The sequence below is a fragment of the Dendrobates tinctorius genome, unplaced genomic scaffold (genome assembly GCF_039654945.1).
Source record: "Dendrobates tinctorius isolate UK_male_01 unplaced genomic scaffold, ASM3965494v1 ptg000135l, whole genome shotgun sequence".
NCBI classification, from domain to species: Eukaryota; Metazoa; Chordata; class Amphibia; order Anura; family Dendrobatidae; genus Dendrobates; species Dendrobates tinctorius.
In genome coordinates, this window is record NW_027361803.1 from 526,981 (window position 1) to 551,353 (window position 24,373).

The 24,373-nt window shown below is 45.9% G+C and overlaps 1 protein-coding gene across 5 annotated transcripts in view; it reads left to right on the forward strand.

The window, feature by feature from the left end:
• RAB27B (RAB27B, member RAS oncogene family) overlaps positions 1-24,373 on the forward strand; it is a 294,567-nt gene that overhangs the window by 207,751 nt on the left and 62,443 nt on the right. The window contains exon 1 of one of the 5 annotated variants that reach the window (XM_073543829.1): positions 16,019-16,275. The exons of the other annotated variants lie outside the window; for them this stretch is intronic. The gene's annotated coding sequence lies outside the window, so the exon portion shown is untranslated. Of the gene's footprint in view, positions 1-16,018; positions 16,276-24,373 lie in introns of those variants that run through there. 5 annotated transcript variants of the gene reach the window in all.

Consider the following 24,373-nt stretch of genomic DNA (forward strand, 5'->3'; position numbering starts at 1 on the left):
GGGTTTCATGAAACGAAACCCGACCCTAGGATGAGGTCGGCCACGAGGTCGGCGACTTACGCGCCAAAGTCGCGTTTCAAAAGTTTGTTTTGCGCTCTTTTTCAGCCAATCAGGATCCACGGACACTGTGGGCAACGTGATGACATAGGCACGGGTCACCACCATCTTTCAGAAGGGCATGCAAGTGATTGGCTTGCTTTGGTGGGCGTCACAGGGGGTATAAAAGGGCGTGCATGCCGACCGCCATCTTACTTCTGCCGATCTTAGTATAGGGAGAGGTTGCTGCTGATTCTGTAGGGAGAGCGTTAGGCAGGGAAGAAGACAAAAAAACTGCTTCTGCTGCTAGCGATTTGGCCTGCACAACACACCAGTCACTGTGTGTGCAGTGCAAGGGGAGGCTATATAGTGGTGTATCAGTGGTGTTGGTTGTTGGGCTGCCTTCTAAGGCTTCCTGACATTCCTGCATTGCTGTTTACCCACTGCTCCGCAAACTGCTTTTTTAAAAGCAATCCCAATTTTTTTTTTTTGTCCTGCTGAGAAGACAAAAAAACTGCTTCTGCTGCTAGCAATTTGGCCTGCACAACACACCAGTCACTGTGTGTGCAGTGCAAGGGGAGGCTATATAGTGGTGTATCAGTAGTGTTGGTTGTTGGGCTGCCTTCTAAGGCTTCCTGACATTCCTGCATTGCTGTTTACCCACTGCTCCGCAAACTGCTTTTTTAAAAGCAATCCAATCTCCCTTATCCTCTAGTCACTTTTGTCACAGCTGTGCCATCGAGCCTGTCACATAGCGCTCAGATATTCATTGGGCCTCACACAATCCAAAAGTGTCCAGTGTCCAAAAGTGTGTGCAGAGATTCAAAATCTCCCTTATCTTCTAGTCACTTTGGTCACAGCTGTGCCATCGAGCCTGTCACATAGCGCTCAGATATCAGTGGGCCTCACACAATCCAAAAGTGTCCATCCAGTGTCCAAAAGTGTGTGCAGAGATTCAAAATCTCCCTTATCCTCTAGTCACTTTGGTCACAGCTGTGCCATCGAGCCTGTCACATAGCGCTCAGATATCAGTGGGCCTCACACAATCCAAAAGTGTCCATCCAGTGTCCAAAAGTGTGTGCAGAGATTCAAAATCTCCCTTATCCTCTAGTCACTTTGGTCACAGCTGTGCCATCGAGCCTGTCACATAGCGCTCAGATATCAGTGGGCCTCACACAATCCAAAAGTGTCCATCCAGTGTCCAAAAGTGTGTGCAGAGATTCAAAATCTCCCTTATCCTCTAGTCACTTTGGTCACAGCTGTGCCATCGAGCCTGTCACATAGCGCTCAGATATCAGTGGGCCTCACACAATCCAAAAGTGTCCATCCAGTGTCCAAAAGTTTGTGCAGAGATTCAAAATCTCCCTTATCCTCTAGTCACTTTGGTCACAGCTGTGCCATCGAGCCTGTCACATAGCGCTCAGATATCAGTGGGCCTCACAAAATCCAAAAGTGTCCATCCAGTGTCCAAAAGTGTGTGCAGAGATTCAAAATCTCCCTTATCCTCTAGTCACTTTGGTCACAGCTGTGCCATCGAGCCTGTCACATAGCGCTCAGATATCAGTGGGCCTCACACAATCCAAAAGTGTCCATCCAGTGTCCAAAAGTGTGTGCAGAGAATCAAAATCTCCCTTATCCTCTAGTCACTTTTGTCACATCTGTGCCATCGAGCCTGTCACATAGCGCTCAGATATTCATTGGGCCTCACACAATCCAAAAGTGTCCAGTGTCCAAAAGTGTGTGCAGAGATTCAAAATCTCCCTTATCCTCTAGTCACTTTGGTCACAGCTGTGCCGTCGAGCCTGTCACATAGCGCTCAGATATCAGTGGGCCTCACACAATCCAAAAGTGTCCAGTGTCCAAAAGTGTGTGCAGAGATTCAAAATCTCCCTTATCCTCTAGTCACTTTGGTCACAGCTGTGCCATCGAGCCTGTCACATATCGCTCAGATATCAGTGGGCCTCACACAATCCAAAAGTGTCCATCCAGTGTCCAAAAGTGTGTGCAGAGATTCAAAATCTCCCTTATCCTCTAGTCACTTTGGTCACAGCTGTGCCATCGAGCCTGTCACATAGCGCTCAGATATCAGTGGGCCTCACACAATCCAAAAGTGTCCAGTGTCCACAAGTGTCTGCAGAAATTCAAAATCTCCCCTGTCCTATAGACACCTTGTACCTTGTTTTACATTACTATATAGTTTGTTGGATTTTGTCTACATTTCTACCAAAAATGAGGAAGGCTGGTGGAAGAGGGCGTGGAATTGGGCGGGGGTTGGCAGCTGGTAATGATGTGTTGGATCTGATGGTAGTGGCAAGAGCAAAATAGGACCGAATGCAGGAGGTGCTGACCCTGCGTCATCGTCTGGCTACATAAGGCCTCGAACGCTTAGTTTTCTAGGAGTTGGCAAACCGCTTTTAAAGCCAGAGCATCAGGAAAAAGTTTTGTCTTACATTGCTGACTCAGCCTCCAGCTCTATCGCCTCCTCTTCTTCAGTTGTAAAAAGTAAAAGCACTGAGTCGTCATTGGAGGCTCATGTTCATGAACCACACCTTTCCTTGTGTCCTTCACCCCAACCAAGATTGAAGGATGACGCAGGCCATACTACTGATTACTCCATGGAGCTGTTTTCACATACCATGCCTGGATTATCAAGTCAAATGGTGAATTACCCAGGCCAAGATGAATCTGACATGGAGTGCACTGATGCACAGCCGCTGATGGATGATTCTGCTGGTACATTCACTCAGAGCACTACATTGTCCTCGCAGTGTACAGAGCCAGATTCTGACCCTGATGAGACTCAGGTGCCCCTTCCCGCACACTATACCACCATACACGGTGACACAGAGGAAGGTGCACATGACATAGAAGAGGAGGTGATGGATGACCCAGTTGTTGACCCAGATTGGCATCCATTGGGGGAAGAGGGTGCTGCTTCCAATAGCTCAGATGAGGAGCATCCACAGCAGACATCGACATCGCAACAGCTGTTATCTGGCAGGCCCGGAGCACTCCAAAGACAGGTTCCAAACATCAAAAGAGTTGCTGGACAGCTTGTCCAGAGGGTCAAAAGATCACAGCGTGCTAGGCCGCAAAATGTCTGCCAAAGTAGGAAGAGTGCAGTGTGGCACTTTTTTGAACAAAATCCTCATGATCAGGCCAAGGTTATCTGTAAGAAGTGCGCAAAGACCTTTAGCCGAGGGAAAAATCTGAAAAATTTGAATACCAGTTGCATGCTTAGACATTTAACCAGCATGCACTTGCAAGCGTGGACACAACACCAAACCTCAAGTGCCACATGTGCAACTGATCACAACGAAGGTAGTCAGCAACGCTACATTGTTTCCCCCACTGTAAGCCCACCGGTTAGCACAGCAGCAAATGTTGAGGTGTCGTTGCAAGACCACAGCAGTCAGGGAATCCCACTGTTATATCAACTAAAGACTGATTCTAGGTCATCAGAAAGAACACCAACTCCATCACCATCATCAACCCTCTCTCAGTCCGCCCTGTCCACCGCTACTTCCACCATATGCAGCTCTCAAGTCCAGCTCACCCTCCCAGACACTATGAGTAGGTCAAGAAAGTACTCAGTCTCTCATCCGCGTACACTGGGTTTGAACGCCCACATTGCCAAACTAATCTCGTTTGAGATGATGCCCTTTCGGTTGGTGGAAAGCACAGCTTTCCGCGAACTCATGGCCTATGCAGTACCATGCTATGACCTACCCAGTCGCCACTTCTTCTCTCGCAAAGCCATCCCAGCCCTCCACCATCATGTGAAAGACCGCATTGTCCATGCACTCAAGCAGTCAGTGAGCGGAAAGGTGCACCTCACAACTGATGCATGGTCCAGTCGGCATGGCCAGGGCCGTTACGTGTCCATCACTGCGCACTGGGTTAATGTGGTGGATGCAGGGTCCACAGGGGACAGCGGTGGTGGGACAGTGCTGCCTAGCCCACGGTATAGGAAACAGTTGGCTGTAGGCGTTCGACCCTCCTCCTCCTCCTCCAGAAGCGAAAGCTCGTCCACAGAGCGCAGTCGTACGAGCACTCCATCTGCAGCTGCCACTGTTGCAAACGATGTGTCCCCCTATCAAGCAGCTAGTGGAAAGCGTCAGCAGGCTGTGTTGCAGATGATGTGTTTGGGCGACAGACACACCGCCGAGGTGCTGGCCAAGTACTTGAAGCGACAAACTGAGTCATGGCTGGGCAGTGTACATCTTGAGGCAGGCAAGGTAGTTAGTGATAACGGCCGTAATTTTGTGGCAGCCATAGCTCTTTCAAAACTCAGCCACATACCTTGCTTGGCTCACACCTTGAACCTGGTGGTGCAGTGCTTCCTCAAAAATTATCCGGAGTTAACAGCCCTGCTCCAGAAGGTGCGAAGACTGTGCGCGCACATCCGCCGGTCGCCTGTACACTCCGTTCGTATGCAGTAGCTGCAGAGATTGCTCCACCTTCCCAACCACCGCCTCATTATCGACATTGCAACAAGGTGGAACTCCACCCTGCACATGGTGGAGCGGCTGTGCGAGCAGAGGCAGGCCATAATGCATTTGTGGGAGGATACACGGCCAGGCACTTTGAGAGCAGACATGGAGTTGACAGGTGTGCAGTGGTCGAAGCTGAAAGACCTTTGTAAAGTCCTTCAGTGTTTTGAGGAATGCACACGGCTGGTAAGTGCAGACGACGCCATCCTAAGCATGAGCATCCCACTTATGCGTCTGCTCATGCAAACTTTGACGCACCTTAAGGAGCAGGCGTCTGCAGCCAATGTTGATGAGGAGGAAGAGGAGGAGGGAATCCTTGATGACATTCAGCCATTGTCTGCTCAGGGACCTCTCCTGGACGAGGTGGAGGAAGAAGAGGAGGAGGAGGATGATGATGGGGATGATTACTTAGGGGAGGAGGATGCATCTCGTGTGGCAAGTGAAAATGTTGGCGTGGCAAGGTCTGGTACAGGGTTTGTGCGTGACTGGAGGGATGTGGGTTTGCCAGAAAGTGCTCCTCCACCCAGCACTCGCAGTGCATCATTGACACCGGGAACATTGGCCCACATGTCAGATTATGCCTTGCGGATCCTAAAAAGGGACCCCCGCATTGCCAAAATGATGAACGATGATGACTACTGGTTGGCCAGCATCCTGGATCCACGCTATAAAGGCAAATTACAAAACATCATGCCACAGGAGAACCTTGACCTAATATTGGCTAATAAACAAGCAACTCTGGTAAATCGGTTGCTTGAGGCATTCCCAGCACACAGCAGCGGTGATGGTTCTCACACGAGCCGTACGGGCCGGGGGCAGCTTGGCAGAGGTGTTCGTGGTGCACACAGCAGAAGTGGCGTTGGAGACAGGGGTTTCATGACAATGTTGTGGACTGATTTTTCAAATACCGCTCACACAACTGGTAATACTGCATCGATGGAAAGTGACAGGAGACAGCAGTTGTCAACTATGGTTACAAACTACTTTTCCTCCCATATCGATGTTCTCCCACACAGGTCATTCCCCTTTGACTATTGGGCCGCTAAACTGGACACCTGGCCTGAATTGGCCCAATATGCCTTACAGGAGCTCGCTTGCCCAGCTGCAAGTGTGCTATCGGAAAGAGTCTTCAGTGCAGCTGGATCAATCCTGACAGAAAAAAGGACCCGTCTGTCAACCCAAAATGTGGATGATCTAACCTTCATTAAAATGAACCACGCATGGGTTTCCAAGGATTTTGTCCCACCTTCCCCTGATGACACATAGGGTGACAGAAAAATGGCTTGCTTTGGTCCACCTCTTCCTGGTACTTCACCTATTTCGCCTTTTGCATCAGCTGAATGTCCAACATCAACATATGCCACTTTCTAAAACTCCCTAACTGTGCTGCCTCCCCCCCCACCACCTAGCGCATGACACCGTGCGAGTGCCGTTGCCCTGGACAGGTGGGTAGGCCGACTCTTGGGCGCGGGCACTGGCACAGGGTCCCTCATAGTGCAATCAAGTGTCTCTGATGGTGGTGGTGCACACCCGCCGTCAGACACACCGCTGTACTATGAGGGGCCCAGTGCCAGTACCGACGCCCACGAGTGGGCCCCCCTTGCTTGGGCAGGGCCCCAGCATTTGCAATCTTTACCTCTCCCTGCTCCTCCGCTGTGTAATCTGGGCCGTCAAATCCATACTGTGCCTGACACCATCTGAGCCTGCCTCCTGATGTATAGACATATATTTTGAATGTGTACGCTATCCATACATGTTATCCGGGGATACGGTACCCTTTCTAACCTTTGTGCAATCACGTGCAATCCATACTGGGCCTAACACTGTCTGAGCCTGCCTCCTGAGACATATATTTTGAATGTGTACGCTATCCATACATGTTATCCGGGGAAACGGTACCCTTTCTAACCTTTGTGCAATCACGTGCAATCCATACTGGGCCTAACACCGTCTGAGCCTGCCTCCTGAGACATATATTTTGAATGTGTACGCTATCCATACATGTTATCCGGGGAAACGGTACCCTTTCTAACCTTTGTGCAATCACGTGCAATCCATACTGGGCCTAACACCGTCTGAGCCTGCCTCCTGATGTATAGACATATATTTTGAATGTGTACGCTATCCATACATGTTTTCTGGGGATACGGTACCCTTTCTAACCTTTGTGCAATCACGTGCAATCTATACTGGGCCTAACACCGTCTGAGCCTGCCTCCTGAGACATATATTTTGAATGTGTATGCTATCCATACATGTTATCCGGGGATACGGTACCCTTTCTAACCTTTGTGCAATCACGTGCAATCCATACTGGGCCTAACACCGTCTGAGCCTGCCTCCTGATGTATAGACATATATTTTGAATGTGTACGCTATCCATACATGTTATCTGGGGATACGGTACCCTTTCTAACCTTTGTGCAATCACGTGCAATCCATACTGGGCCTAACACCGTCTGAGCCTGCCTCCTGAGACATATATTTTGAATGTGTACGCTATCCATACATGTTATCCGGGGATACGGTACCCTTTCTAACCTTTGTGCAATCACGTGCAATCCATACCGGGCCTAACACCGTCTGAGCCTGCCTCCTGATGTATAGACATATATTTTGAATGTGTACGCTATCCATACATGTTATCTGGGGATACGGTACCCTTTCTAACCTTTGTGCAATCACGTGCAATCCATACTGGGCCTAACACCGTCTGAGCCTGCCTCCTGAGACATATATTTTGAATGTGTACGCTATCCATACATGTTATCCGGGGATACGGTACCCTTTCTAACCTTTGTGCAATCACGTGCAATCCATACTGGGCCTAACACCGTCTGAGAATGATAGATGGGGCCCACCATACACTGGAACATTCCAAAGGTGGACATCAGACACTGGACCAGGATTTACAGGGCCCATTATACACTAGAGCATTAGAAATGGGGCCCATTATGTTTGGAGCATTATTTGGGCCCATAAGACAGTGGAGCTTCATCCATGGGGACCAACATATACTGTAGCATTATGTGGAGCTCATCATATACTGTTTCAAACATTATATGGGACCAATGATTCTGTATGGAGAAATAGATGGGCCTCGTCATGAGATGTAAAAAGTGAGGTATTTTTCATTGTACTATACCGCTATTTCTCTGCCGTATCGGAGCATGATGAGTTGTGGTATTATGTGTTAAAGGGGAGCTCTTTCGCCCAGGGCACATGAAAACCTGCAGCCAGCCCTCCTCCCCCACAGTCTGTAGCCAAATAACCCCCATTTTTCAGTGCGTAACTTGTATTATGAAGTTAATTAAGGTTGACAAGCTTAAGTAAGAAGAATTGATGCTTTTGGCATTCAAATGGGCACTGTAGGTGTGTTTCCTGTCCTCCTCTCACTGTCGACTTTTATTCCCCATTGACTTACATTGGGTTTCGTGTTTCGGGACGACCCTGACTTTTCCCTATAATCGGACGATCTTGCTCGACCCGACTTTTGGAAAAGTCGGGTTTCACGAAACGAAACGCGACCCTAAAAAAACAAAAGTCGCTCAACTCTAGAAAAGACACATCCTTGATTTTGTGCAAATAAACAGTAACTGATGATTCTAGACCTATTTATCTGTGAAACTGAGGCCAGGCGGGTAGTCGTGGCTGAGGGTGGCAGTACTGGCACACCCTGGCCCTCTGCCCTATTAACACTCTGTAGTTCACTCACTTGCAAGTCAGGGTCCATTCCACACTGCCGGGGGGGGGGTACTTTTCTTTTAACCCCACACAATGACAGTCAGAGTCCAGGTATGTCTTCTAAAAAAAACAATTTTACTCAGCTCGTCCAGTTTAGTCATAGAACCAGCACAAGATTCTACGCAGAATATCACCAATTCCATTCCCTGCGCTGTCCCTCACTCCTCCAGGAATATCCATCGGATCCGCCGGTCCCGCAATTTCCTGACTGGTCAGACTAGTCCGCTTCAGGAGTTCCCTGCCTGCTTCCCTCTCCAAAGGTGAAGTCGAAGAATGGCTCTTCCATTCCTTACCAGGCCGTAGGCCTCAAACTTTAAGAGTTGTTCCCACGAAGTTAGCTTCTACCATCTTTATGCTGCCCAAGACCCTGGACCGCTACTTGAATGTCTCACTGGACACAACTGTCCTGCCCTTGCTCCCGGCTCACACTGACTAACTCCAAGAAGCTCCCCCAACTTCTCTTTTCCTAGCCCCTCTTAATCAGACAAAATCCTATTGGTCTAACTAATCCCTATTCTATTCTACTGTGCTCCCCTACTGGTCTAAGTCCCACACTATCCCTATACTTTTACAACACGTAAACATAAGTACAATGCAATACACGATATATATACATTACATGACATATGAAATATACAATTTTTTACCAGGGACATATGCAAGAAGTGCAAGGCATTAAACTGGCCCCCTGCATGGGTCATGGGGGTGTTACCTTGACAGTTATCTAAGGCCACCATCCCCAAAAGGACATCCAGCTAATGATGAGCGAACTTGCTTGGATAAGGTGTTATCTGAGCATGCTTGGGTGCTAACCGAGTGTCTTCGGCGTTCTTATGCCATGTAATTTTACAGACACTGTTTTTGAATGGATATTTTTTTTATCAGCATTCTGTCAGCACTATAGGAACTGGAACTTCCTTTCTCCTAACTTCCTTGAATGCATTTTTCCTGCCATTGCCTAAAGGCTTTCCTTCCTTCTAATTTCCTAGAATACTTTGCTCATGCCATTGTCTAAAGGCTTTCCTGTGATGAGCTGAAACCCTGCCTCTCTGTCATGTCATATGCAGTTTGACAAAAAGGAGAGACAAATGAAAATCTTCCTGTAGAAATATAAAGACCCACCATAATTTCCTGTAATTCGTCTCAGCCTTGATGTCTCTGCGTCTCTGCTGCAAGAGAAGGATTAGTCTTGACAGCAGGCAGTGGACGGCAAGCTACACAGTAGAGAGACACCTAGTGGCCGGCACTTTGGAAGGCATCTTCAGGGATAAGGCAACTGATTTTTACATAGTGATTTTCAGATTGCCGATTTATGACTTTATCAAATGAGATCAAGTTTTCCGAAAGTCCTGGGGTTGTTTAATTAGACGCACAACTGCTATGGCAGCTATAGGTTGGAAGGGCTTATAGGTTAGCTGCCCCTAGGTGGCGCCTATTGCTTACAGATTTATGCCTCTCTCCCATTGACTTCTATGCTAGTTATAAAACCCCATATTCAGTTAGCGCCACCAAGTGGTGACAGCTTGAATTATAAATTTAAAGGAGTTCTACTTTTTTTATCAGCCTTATCCCCCCCCATGTGTCCCCCTTGGTGTTGTGGGGGGTGGCTCTGGACATGTTCAGAGGATTACTATGCAGAGCGTTGGCTGCGAGGAGAGTGACTGAGCATGTGTGACCACCAGCACTAAACTTAGATGCACTTACACATTGCTATACACATAACCACTAGATGGCGACATATTATGTAAGTCAATGGATCGCTTGTGACTATGCACTGAATATGATGGGACAATCCCTTTAACAAGACCCTTCTATGCCAATACACAATACAATTGATCACCTCTGAATTTTGGACCTAAATCTGAAGCTCTGGGTTCTAATGCAAACTATCTCAAGTTCTTTAGGACTGGTTTTATTTTGGGCAAAGTGACATTTTTTTTTCCTTAAATTTCAAAAACCAAGCGTGACCGCCTTGTTTTGCACCCCTAAAATAACGTTCCCACAATTGACGCTTTTTTTACGCAGCTTTTATTTTCGTTGCGCAAAAACCACAGCGTCTTACATTTCCATCACAGTGGATGGATCTATAGAGATCTCTCGTCCACTGTACTATTTTTTTTTTTATGCAGCGTAAATCAATCTCCGGTGTGTTTTTTTTTAAATCAGCACGGTGTCAATTTCTTTTGCACTAAATATGAGGTTTTTTTGCTTACGCATTTTCATCATGGACTTCAATGAAACGAGGAACATCCGCAGACTAAAAAAAAAAAAAAAAAAAGGGCCTATGTGCTTTTAATACGTTTCCGCAGCGGAAATGCACTAAACACACATGCAATAAACTTTTATCAAAGCAAAGTAATGGGAAGTTTCCTAAACAAAGCAGATTTGTTCAAAACCACAGCTGAAAAAAACATGCATGTAAAAAAAAACAAAAACGCACTCAACATCCAAGAAAAAAAGACTAATAACCTTAGGCTAGTTTCACACTAGCGTTACCGGGTGCAGCGCACGGCCGCCGCTAAGCTCTGCCCCAGGCCGCGCCCCCTCCGGTCAGCCCCTCCTCTGATCGCATGACGCTGCATGCGATCAGCATACCCTTTATTTAGCGTTGGGTACGCTGGTCGTGCGCTGGTACACTTTTGACGGCGAATGCGCCGTTTTGGATCTGGTCCGAGCGCACAAAAGTGCAACACAAGGGCGCATTCGCCGTCAAAAGTGTACCAGCGCCCGACCAGCGTACCCAACGCTAAATAAAGGGTATGCTGATCGCATGCAGCGTCATGCGATCAGAGGAGGGGCTGACCGGAGGGGGCGCGGCCGGGGGCGGAGCTTAGCGGCGGCCGTGCGCTGCGTCCGGTAACGCTAGCTTAATTCAGCTAACTGGTGCAGAAAATCTGCCACAAGGAAAAAAATGCACAAAATACTCATTGTGGGAACTTAGCCTTATACAGACATCCCTATCTATAGAACATTTGATGTGAAGTGAGGTTGGTATACATTGTGGGTTTGGTATTTATCCTTATGGTTTATGCCTATACGGGCGCACAGGCCACGGTCACACGGTCAGTATTTGGTCAGTATGTTACATCAGTACTTGTAAGTCAAAACCAGGAAAGGAACAATCAAGAGGAAAAGTATAAAAGAAACACGTCACCACTTCTGTATTTATCACCCACTCCTGGTTTTGTCTTACAAATACTGATGCAAAATACTGACCGAATACTGAACGTGTGAATGAGGCCTCATATAAATAATGTGGGCATGAAAATACCTTTAATATGTCTTGTGTGGTACAGCTGTAATTTTAGTATAAAACCCAATTTATTGTAAGGACTGGCCCACGGGAGAACAGGAGAATCCTCCGGTAGGCCGCCACTCAGTTATATGAACAGTACTTGGCACCATATACTTGAATAGCTTATTACTTTACCAATCTGCCCCGTCCATTGTTATATATATTTGTGAATTAGGGTAAAGTCACATTTGCATGTAGCTGAAAAGTGGGGCCCTGGAGTTGGATACTGGTGGGCCCTTGGTAGGCCAGTCCGACTTATTCATGTACGTTCATCTAGATGTATATGCAGGTATTTCTGAAAAAAAAGCTTTCCTAGACATTGGTGACTTATCTCACATCTTGATTGTATTGGAAGAGTCGTGTCCTCATTTTATATCATTCATACCATTATAAGCCGAGAATTATACTGTATCGTTAAACTATACAATGTGCTCTGGAGATGCCCACGCCCTTCTACGTTGCATTTTGAGAATTCCTATCAGACCTGTTTGTCAACTCTACACCTAAGGCTTTTTTATCTCATGTCCCCGCAGGCGAAATAGCAAAAATTTTCACCAGATATGTGGTGATAGGTGTAAATGCCAAACATTGTTTACACTAAAGATCAACATTTCTCACTTTATAGTTTATATTCACTCACTTTATATTCTATAGGTTTAGGATTTTTGCATCAAGAGGTCGAAATATCTAAGCGTAAATGTAATTTTCAAGATACTTTTAAAGGGAATCAATGCGACTTATGCTGGTAATTTTCTTTCTCCTTTTTTTTTTTTTTAAAAACCTTTTAATTTTTAATAATGTGGTTCCTTCAACCTTATTGTGCTTTACTATTTAACATACTAAGCAATAGTATAAAAAGGGTATGTTACCATTCTATATTGTAATCCCATCAACTAGTTGTTTAAGTCAGAGTGTTGCTGACTGCTTATGATTGGGCTACATCATACAGGGGGAAGAAGTACACCTCCCCAGTGATAGCAGCTCATACAGAGAGAAGAAGTAGACACCCACAGTGATAGCAACTCATACAGGTAGAAGTACACGCCCACAGTGAAACAATTCATACGGAGAGAAGAATACACACCCGCAGTGATAGCAACTCATACAGGGAGAGGAAGTGCACACCCACAGTGATAGCAACTCATACGGAGAGAAGTACACACCCATAGTGATAGCAACTCATACAGGTAGAAGAAGTACACTCCCCTACTGATAGCAACTCATACTGGGAGAAGAAGTACACACCTCCAGTGATAGCAACTCATACAGGTAGAAGAAGTATACACCCCCAGTGATAGCAACTCATACTGGGAGAAGTACACACCCCCAGTGATAGCAACTCATACACGGGGAAGAAGTACACTCCCCCAGTGATAGCAACTCATACTGGGAGAATAAGTACACCTCCCCAGTGATAGCAACTCATACAGGGAGAAGTACACACCCCTCAGTGATAGCAACTCATACACGGTGAAGAAGTACACTCCCCCAGTGATAGTAACTCATACAGGGGGAAGAAGTACACGCCCACAGTGATAGCAACTCATACAGGGAGAAGTACACCTCCCCAGTGATAGCAACTCTTACAGGGGGAAGAAGTATACACCCCCAGTGATAGCAACTCATACAGGGAGAAGACGTACACCTCCCCAGTGACAGCAACTCATACAGGGAGAAGAACACCCCCCCAGTGATAGCAACTCATACAGTGAGAAGTACACGCCCACAGTGATAGCAACTCATACAGGGAGAAGTACACCTCCCCAGTGATAGCAACTCATACAGGGGGAAGAAGTATACACCCCCAGTGATAACAACTCACACAGGGAGAAGAAGTACACACCCCCAGTGATAGCAGCTCATACAGGGAGATTATATGACACAAAAACCCATAAGGTGAAAAATGGCACAACTCATTATAATGATAAACCACACAAAAGAGCAAAAAAAAAACGTATACCATGCCAGTAAGATTAATATTACTTTATTGAATAGATTAATAGTAAAAAGTATTATACAAAACACAATTTCAAGGTCACTACTAACTACATAATATGAGTAAACAACGCCAGAAGCCCGACCTACTTGGTATGCAAATCAGTGCACATTATAGTTCACAGACGTTACCATATTCTGTATTAGCTTTGTATTGGCTATCAGTACATAGACTGCTATTATCTAGCCTAGACATGGTTTGCTGTGATCGAAGTGTTCTGTTCAAAGCACTTACATGTAAATGTGGTCTGCTAATGCGATCCTCCACAAGCGCCCCAATGCGCGTTTCGGTCCTTCGTCAAGAGCCCCCAGTGATAGCAACTCATACAGGGAGAAGAAGTACACTCCCCCAGTGATAGCAACTCATACAGGGAGAAGAGCCCCCAGTGATAGCAACTCATACAAGGAGAATGACACGCCCCCAGTGATAGCAACTCATAGAGGGAGGAGAAGTATAAACCCCCCAGTAATAGCAACTCATACAGGGAGAAGAAGTACACACCACAGTGATAACATATATAGGGAGAAGAAGTACCATATAAAATTTCAGACAAAATTTTGGGGGAAAATGGGGGTGCGTCTTATAGTCAGAATGTACAGTATTTGCACTTAGTGTTGTGGCAGCAGGAGTCAGGTGATGATGGTGTGGCGGTGCTAGGTGGTGCCGGGGGCTTCGGCGACATTTTCTGAAATCCCAGAGCCGTGCACTTCTATTGCCTGTGGCCTCTGGGAAAATGGCTGCTGGAGGCGGCGCATGCACAGATTGAGATCTCGGCTCTGAGATCTCGCCTCCCGAGGTCTTGGGACGAGATCTCATTGCAAAGATGTCAATCTGCGCCTAGGGAATCACTCTGGCCTTCGGAACAATGGCCGCCAGAGGCAGCGCATGCGCAGATCTCAATGTGTTTATGCGCCGCCGGAGGTTGCCATTTTACTGGAGGCCACAGCATCGAGGCTATAGAAGTGTTGGGGCTCCGGGATTTCAGACAATATTGACGGAGCCCCCTACACCACCGAGCACCACCGAACCTGCTGCACCAGGCTGGGATGGGAGCGAGATCATCGCCCTGCAGCGTCGAACCACCGGAAGTATCGCCCGACTCCTGCTGCCACCAGCGCTGATGATCCCCCCGGGTAAGCTGAATTCAGGACTGTAAGACACATTAATTTTTTTTCCCAATGTTCCTTCTGAAAATTTGGGGTGCGTCTTATGGTCCGGTGCATCTTATAGTCTGAAAAATACGGTACATGCCCCCAGTGATAGCAACTCTTACAGAGAGAAGAAGTACATGGCTCCAATGATAGCTACTCCTACAGGGAGAAGTACACCCCCTCCAGTGATAGCAACTCATACAGGGAGAAGGACACCGCCCCCCAGTGATAACTATCTGATATCCACCACTTGGAGTTAGGCAAAATTAACCAGTTAGGTACCGAATACCTTAATTGCTAATGAGTCCGCAACTGAGAGCAGAAATTAAAACCATTTTTTCCCTCTTTGTAGCCACTATTACATCTTGTGTCCTGGTTCCAAATCAAAAATTTGGTGAAATGTCCTCTTTAAATGCACTCAAATAGAATAAACGATACTCATTTTATTTATTTTATTTACTTACCTTATTTACTTTTTTATTTTAGCTTTTATATACTTTTCTATATACAGAAAAATGATTAAAAATAAAATTAAGAATTTTCAAAAATAGATTCTTTTATTGATTTTATTAATCTTTTTTTTACTTTTTTTAGTTTTTTATATATATTTTTATATATATGCTATATATATATATATATATATTTATATACTTTTCTATATACAGAAAAATGATGAAAACAGAGGATTAAACATTTTCAAAAATATCTCCTTTTTATATTTTTTACTTTTTTATTTTAGTTTATATATACATACTGTATATATGTATATTTTTTATACTGTACATATAGTATTCATTTTTTATATACAGAAAAATAATTAAAAAATATAATTCAACATTTTCAAAAATATCTCCTTTGATTCTTTTTATTTATTTATCTTTTTGGTTTCTTTTAATTTTAGCTTATATATATATATATATATATATATTTTTAGATCCTTTTCTATATACAGAAAAATTATTACATTTTATATGCAGAAAAATGATTAAGAAATAGAATTACACATTTCCAAAAATATCTCCTTTTATTCATGTTTCTCTTTACGTGATGTGTAGATGTACTATTTTGTGCAGGCGTGCAGTGTTGTAGTAACTGTTTTGGCGCTTTTACAGTTAAACTCCATTTTTCCCTGTACCACTTGTTATTTTTCCACGCCGTGTGTCTTGTTGCGTAGCGATATTTTTACCCTCGCACTCGCGTGGGCGCGTCCCCATATGTCTAGTAAGGGGGCTCGTCGTTATTTTGCTGGCAGTGTTTGAATCTGTTGAGATCTGTTCTCGCATGGAGTAACCTTTCCGAGAATCCCGAGCTAGGTGAAGGACATAAAAGTTAGTGCGTAGGCTCGGGCTCGCTGCGGGGTATGTGCTTGGTTGTAATGTGGTTGAGTCACAAGAAAGATTTGCCCGAGGTGAGTTCCTCATATCCGTGTGGAGATTGCAGGGCACGCCTTCTCTTCATACACACTGCTCGCACAGACGACTCCACGAGACACAAGGGTGGTGCAAAAATATACAGGACTTGTTGACGGAGCACTGCAAACAGACCGGACTTTCGTAATCTGTAAGTTTTTGCATTTTCTATCTTTTTTTTGCATTTCTTTTAATCCTTGTTTTATGTGTTTGCTATGATCTTGCTCGGTCCTGCCATCAGCTTACTGCTCTGCAGAAAAGTTTTATGGGAAATGTGCAGTTTCCAGTCCACGCCGGGCGCAGGCCTCCTCCGTATGTCCTGGGAGCAGGGACGCCGCCTTGTGTTATGTTTGCAGCCTCTGACGATGTAATGTCAGCAGGTGAAACATATGAGGCGCCGTCTGGGTCGCCGGCAAGCAGCTGGTAGACCCACCTGATTAAGCCACATGTCCGGCGCAAAGACGGAGAAGCAGATGCCCAGCCGGGACCACAAATTTAAAGGGACGATTGGCAGCCACCTGTGAACTGCGCATGAGATCCGCTGTGTTCATTCAGCCATAGACTTTTATTGCACTCGTCATTATTATTTTTTATTTTTGTAGAGGGACGGTTGAATAGAGCTTTTATGTTCCCTATCCAACAATTTGACTTTTATATATTTTCATATCTTAAAGGGTAAAGTTTCTCTTTATGAAGAGTGGCAATTTGGCATAGGGAGACTTTAACTTAAGGACAAGGGTGGGCAATTCATTTTCCTTAGGGGCCATATGAGGGACCGTAACTGTTGTGGAAGCTGAACCAATAGGTTGAAATTAATTCTGCTCAATATTAATATTAAAATATTAATTATAGTTTTTATATTAATATTGAGCAATGTTAATTATGCTGACATCCCCCAAATACTGTATGAGCCCACACACAGCCCCCTATATACAGTATGAACACACACACAGCCTCCTATATATTGTACAATGAGACCCCCGCATAGCCTCCTATATGCAGTATGAGCCCCCACATAGCCTCCTCTATACCGTATGAACCCACACAGCCTCTTATATACAATATGAGCCCCTACAAAGCCTCCTATGTACAGTATGAGCCCCCACATAGCCTCCTGTATACAGTGTGAGCACCCTCATAGCTTTTCTATATACAGCGTGCGCCCACACAAAGCCTCCTATATGTAGTATGAGCCCCCACAGACTCCTATATACCGTATGAACACACACAGCCTCTTACATACAGTATATACAATATGAGCCCCTACAAAGCCTCCTATATACAGTATGAGCCCCCACATAGCCTCCTGTATACAGTGTGAGCACCCACATAGCGTCTCTATATACAGCGTGCACCCACACATAACCCCATATATATAGTATGAGAGACCCCACTTAGTCTCCTATATACATTATGGGCCCCCACATAGTCTCCTATATACATTATGGGCTCCCACGTAACTCCCTATATACAGTGTGAGCACCCATATGGCCTCATGTATACACTCTGATCCCCCACATAGCTCCCTGACTTTCCCCTGACGCTCTGTTCCAGTGCACTGACTTTCCATACAGCAGGCACAATGTAATGACGTCATCGTGTCTGCGGTCTCGCACGCTGATTGGTGGAAGGAGATGGCGGCTCTGTCTTCCACCATTGTATTCGCCGCTGTCTGCGTCCTCAGAATGTGGATAACGGTGACATTGGGAAGCAGCGGTGGATGGGCGAGGGCTCTGTTTTCAGCCCTTTGGCTGGCTCGATCCACAGGCCAAACTGGAACTGCCGGATGTGGCCAACGAGCCGCACCTTGCCCAACTCTGCTATAAGTCATGCTCTCCTGGGAATGAAAACCAAGTCTACCTATCCACAGGATAAGTGATAACTGATTGATCGGCAGGGGGGAGTGTGGGTGGACATAACACAGGAATCGACACTTATCTGCAGAACAGGACACTTTTATTCCCTTTAGAATGGAGCGCTAATCCGCATGCTTGACCGTTGCTCCATTCATTACCTATGGGGCTTCCGAGTGCTGCGTTAGACTTTTTCCAGGAGCCCCATAGAAAATGAATGGCGCGTACACTCCTTTCTATCTGGGAATAACAGGGCCCCGTTAGGTATGCAAGTGACCTGTCCTGCCGATCAGTGCGGGTCCCACTGATCAGTGCGGGTCTTTGCTATTGGACACTCGGCACTATCCTGTGGGAAGGTGATAAATTGTTGTCACCCGAGAGACGAAGATGCCTGGAGTTCGAGTGGCAAATGTAAAATTCTTAGGATAGGAAGCCATACCAGAAACTCTGTAGACACACGTTGAGGTCGATATTAACTTTTAGGGTTGCCACCTCTAATAGGTGGCACTGGAGTCCAAGTCGATATCTCAGGACACACACCTAAGATACGGACACACCATGATACACAAATGTTGTATCCCCTTGACCTGAAAACACACCCCAGATGCCCCGATAGAGCGACATTTGTCCGTGTAGCCCCCATCCGTATGTCCAACAGTATGCATACAAGTCAGACATAACTATGTCTTGTCATATAAGCTGCACTTTTCTCATCTATTCAATGCGTGTATATTTTATGTATAAAAGTTGCTAAATACGGATTGTAGCTACACAGGTGAACCGCCACCTTGATTATTTTTGGATGTGTGGTCAGAAATCTAAAATGTAAGACCGCGGTGATGTGCCTCTTATTACCTGTTTGTTTGCATTTTACAATTGTTTTAACTGTACAGTGTAATAAGAGAAAACTTCTGCTCCCTAGAAACCATCAACAAGCATGATATCTACTGCTGACCGATGTCATGTTGCTTTTTAAAATGGCATGATTAGTGCTAGGAATTATATTCTGTGTGCTAAAGAGCCAATCAGACTCACAGTAAGGTCACCATAAACAGAAATACCTGTGGTTAACAGCACAACTACTGTGCGCCCATTCATAACACCATTACTGTGCCCCCATTCATAACACCATTACTGTGCCCCCATTCTTAGCACCATTACTGTGCCCCCATTCATAGCACCATTACTGTGCCCCCATTCATAACACCATTACTGCGAACCCCATTCATACCACCATTACTGTGCCCCCATTCATAGCACCATTACTGTGCCCCCATTCATAACACCATTACTGTGCCCCCATTCATACTATCTTTACTGTGCCCCCATTCATACCACTATTACTGTGCCCCCATTCATAACACCATTACTGCGCCCCCATTCATAGCACCATTACTGTGCCCCCATTCATACCACCTTTACTGTGCCCCCATTCATACCACCATTACTGCGCCCCCATTCATAGCACCATTACTGTGCCCCCATTCATACCACCATTACTGCGCCCCCATTCATAACACCATTACTGTGCCCCCATTCATAGCACCATTACTGTGCCCCCATTCATAGCACCATTACTGTGCCCCCATTCATAGCACCATTACTGTGCCCCCATTCATAACACCATTACTGAGCCCCCATTCATAACACCATTTCTGTGCCCCCATTCATACCACCTTTACTGTGCCCCCATTCATACCACTATTACTGCGCCCCCATTCATAACACCATTACTGCGCCCCCATTCATAGCACCATTACTGTGCCCCCATTCATAACACCATTACTGCGCCCCCATTCATAACACCATTACTGCACCCCCATTCTTAGCACCATTACTGTGCTCTCATTCATAGGACCCTTACTGCGCCCCCATTTATAGCACCATTACTGTGCCCCATTCATAGGACCATTACTGTGCCCTCATTCATAACACCATTACTGTGCTCCCCATTCATAACACCATTACTGTGCCCCCTATTCATAACACCATTACTGCGCCCCCATTTATACCACCATTACTGTGCCCCCATTCATAACATCATAATTGTGCCCTGATTTATAGCACCATTACTGTGCCCCCATTCATAACATCATAATTGTGCCCTGATTTATAGCACCATTACTGTGCCCCCATTCATAACATCATAATTGTGCCCTGATTTATAGCACCATTACTGTGCCCCCATTCATAACATCATAATTGTGCCCTGATTTATAGCACCATTACTGCGCCCTCATTCATAACACCATTACTGTGCTCCCCATTCATAACACCATTACTGTGCTCCCCATTCATAACACCATTACTGTGCCCCCTATTCATAACACCATTACTGCGCCCCCATTCATAGCACCATTACTGTGCCCCCATTCATAACATCAGAATTGTGCCCTGATTTATAGCACCATTACTGTGCCCCCATTCATAACATCATAATTGTGCCCTGATTTATAGCACCATTACTCCGCCCCCATTCATAACACCATTACTGTGCCCCCATTCATAACACCATTACTGTGCCCCCATTCATAGCACCATTACTGTGCCCCCATTCATACCACCATTACTGTGCCCCATTCATAGCACCATTACTGCACCCCCATTCATACCACCATTACTGTGCCCCATTCATAGCACCATTACTGTGCCCCCATTCATAACACCATTACTGTGCCCCCATTCATACCACCATTACTGTGCCCCCATTCATAACACCATTACTGTGCCCCCATTCATACCACCATTACTGCACCCCCATTCATACCACCATTACTGTGCCCCATTCATAGCACCATTACTGCACCCCCATTCATACCACCATTACTGTGCCCCATTCATAGCACCATTACTGTGCCCCCATTCATAACACCATTACTGTGCCCCCATTCATAGCACCATTACTGTGCCCCCATTCATAACACCATTACTGTGCCCCCATTCATACCACCATTACTGCACCCCCATTCATACCACCATTACTGTGCCCCATTCATAGCACCATTACTGTGCCCCCATTCATACCACCATTACTGTGCCCCCATTCATAGCACCATTACTGTGCCCCCATTCATAACACCATTACTGTGCCCCCATTCATACCACCATTACTGCACCCCCATTCATACCACCATTACTGTGCCCCATTCATAGCACCATTACTAACTTCAGCAGAGTGCCCCTCCATTTGAGAACGTCTTTACATTGCTAGGTGAGAATAGTAGTGACCTGCAGAGTCCCCGCTTACAGTCCTGATGATGCCTCCGCCACATCGGTACCGTGCACTTTGGCTGCTGAGATCTGCCATCCCTGGCGTTTAATCATGGCGGCAGTATTTTCATTTTTAATAGTTACTCCTGTTTGTGGGATCTAATCCAGCAGCCTGAGAACGGGGCGAGAACATGATACTGATAGGAATGAGCGTTGTCCATTGGAGAGGCCTCCAGTCACGCAGACGAAAGCTTCAGCTGCACTTTTCTTCTTTTTTTTTTTTGAAACATCATTTTTATTGATTTTGTAATGAAGTTGCATATTACAAGTTATAAACGCTGCATTGAATTGTTACAAAGAACATATTTAAACCTTCTTATCACCTAAGCCTGAATAGAAGCAAAAATAAACTCAACAAATATAAAATTATCGAAGCCCCTTACCTCCACATTTTCATAGATTACATTGACTGAAATCCAACACCTTATCTCCACCTTATCCTCCATATAACACATTTCAGTTTACCCAGATTACCACTCAACTCCTCGAATAGATACCACTCCGAAGCCACAAAGGCGCTCATTAAGTCTTGAGTTTCTCTGGTGGTCAGTGACGTTTCTATAAACACTCTCCATTTAAAAAAAAAAAATTTCGTCATTTTATCTTTATTTCTTTCTGTTTCTCTTTTTTCCAAAAATAAGACCGATGTTAAACCTTCCTCGATCTCTTTTACCCCTGGGAGTGTTTTAGCTAGCCAATGTTGCAGAATTAGACGTTTGGTCACCATTGCAATGGTGTGAAACAAGTCATGTAGCCGTCCGCCTCTTGTTTTACCCGTCATACACAATGGATCCACTTCTACCCATATCCCACAGATCTTCAGCTACATATCCTGGACTTTTGACCAGAGTTCTTGTGTCCTGGGACATGACCACAATCCATGTTCTGTGTCTGTTTTGGGCATTGTACATTTGGGTCGCCCTCGTACGCCCAGGGCAGCGGGGTACTTGGTACCGGGCCGGTGTCAAGGCGGGAATGTGTCACAGCAGCGGTGACCCGGTCCGTGGCCCTGGGCGCCAGATATCAATGGCAGTGATGTAGTTACTGGTAGAATAGTTCGTGACGCCACCCGTGGTGTTTGGCAAGTAAGATGGTAAGCCAACGCTGCATACAGATCCGCTGGGACAGATGGTGTGGTGCAGCAGAGATGGTATAGCTCCCCACAGGTGGAGCTGTAGTCCCAGGGCAGTGTAAGTGCAATGGATGAGGAGAGGCACAGAATGGTATGGAGGCTGGTACCCAGATGTAGTGGTGCTGGAATAACTGGAGGACACCAGAGTATGTGGTTCCAAAGCTTTACTCACTGTTTGCAGTTCACACAAATGCCTGCCTCCGTGCTGTGTTCTCCAGGTCAGGGCTCCAGCCAACCTCCAGGCCAGATAGGATTCTCCCTTCCACACTCCGCCAATATGTACCTTACTGAATGACTCCTCCAACGCACCTTTAGGTGCGAAGCACTCCAGTACTTAGTTACCCTGGAATGCCTCTCTCTAGGTGTTCCTAGTCTTTACTTGTATGACAGACAGCTGTAGCCTGCTTCAGGGACTCCTCACTGCGTCCCGGCTCTCTAGTCAGTTGCTGTTGTGTCCCAAGTCTATGATGGGAGCAAGGCGTTAGCGGCTCACTACTCCTCCGGTGTCTGTTGCCGGACATAAAGATCCAATCAACCTCGGGGACCGGGCCCCGGCCTTTGCGCTCTCTGGACTGGAAGGGTTCTCTCTCTTTCTCAACCTGCTTCCCACCGTCCTTCTATTCTCCTTCGTTCCGATCTGTTCTCTCTCTCTTATGGAAGGTTAGGGTATCAATCTTATCAGTCTCTTTCTCTGGTCTTTCTCGTGCCAGCAGCCCAGATCACTGGGACCTGCTGCAGCACGTCCCTCAGACAGCTATCTTCTCTCTTCTCTCTCCTCAACTAACTACTAACTTTCACTCTTCCCACTCTTTTGTATCATCACACTCCACCCGCCTCCCAGCACATCTCGTGTTACGAAGCAGGGTTCCACGAGGGGTGCTCTGCTAACCCCCAGCCTGAAGCTGTTAGGTGGCCCCACTGAACTATCCTCTGTGTAGAATGCAGGTGTGGAGCGTGGTAAGGAGTTCCCACCTTACCTGGATGGTGGGGCACTACACCTTAGGAGAAGGTGCAGTACCTCTGTGGCGACTGAAGCCTCAGGGGCGCCACACAATTTGGGCAGCTTGTCTGCCTATCAGGATTCTGCGGAGTCGGAGGTATATTGAAGCCACATATTGTTTTATGCATTATTCTGAACTGACTATCTCTCCATTGTTCATTGATGATATGCTTTCTTACCAATTCCCAGCCCCGCAGAATCTTATGCTCAAGTTCTTCATCATGTATATGTTTTTTCCATTTGTGAAATATTTTGCCCTTCCCTGAAGGGCGTAATATGGCCCTCAGCATCCCATATATTGAGGTGATAGATATTTCGCCAATGTCTTTGGTACCCAAGTCCTCCCATATTTCTGAATCGATTTCCTTCCTCACATCCTGAAGGAGGTCTAATACATAATGCTTTAATTGGCTATATAACAGCAAATGAAATCTCGGCAGCTCAAATTTGTCCATCACTTCCAATCCCGTCAACCAGCGGCCTTCTTGTAGGTGTAGTAAGTCCCCTAACGTCTGTATACCTTTCCCCAACCACTCTGTGTATAATTTATTTTCTTTTCCTAATCTAAAGGCAGGAAATGCCCAAGGATTCAGGTGTTTCGACACTCTCCACGACATGTTTAGTTTTTTCTTACTGCCGTCCATGTGGCAATGGTATCTTTACATATTACCGAATATTTAATGTCTGGCGGTAGGTGTGACAGCGGCGTATGTAGCAGCGCCGTCAGGTCCCACAAACCACAAAATTCCGTTTCCAATTTGTAGTCAGTATATCGCCCCGTTTTTTTAATCCATTCTATTACATTCCTCATCAGGCTATGTGCCCACGTAGCGTTTTATTCCGGACATTATAAACCGGACTCCTTCCCAGAAATCGCGCGGTTTTCTATGCGCGATTTCACCACGATTTTACCGCGATTATGTTCATGATTTGCCGCGATTTTCTCAAGCACTTTCCAAGCGATTTGAAGCATCGCTTGGAAAGTGATTGACAG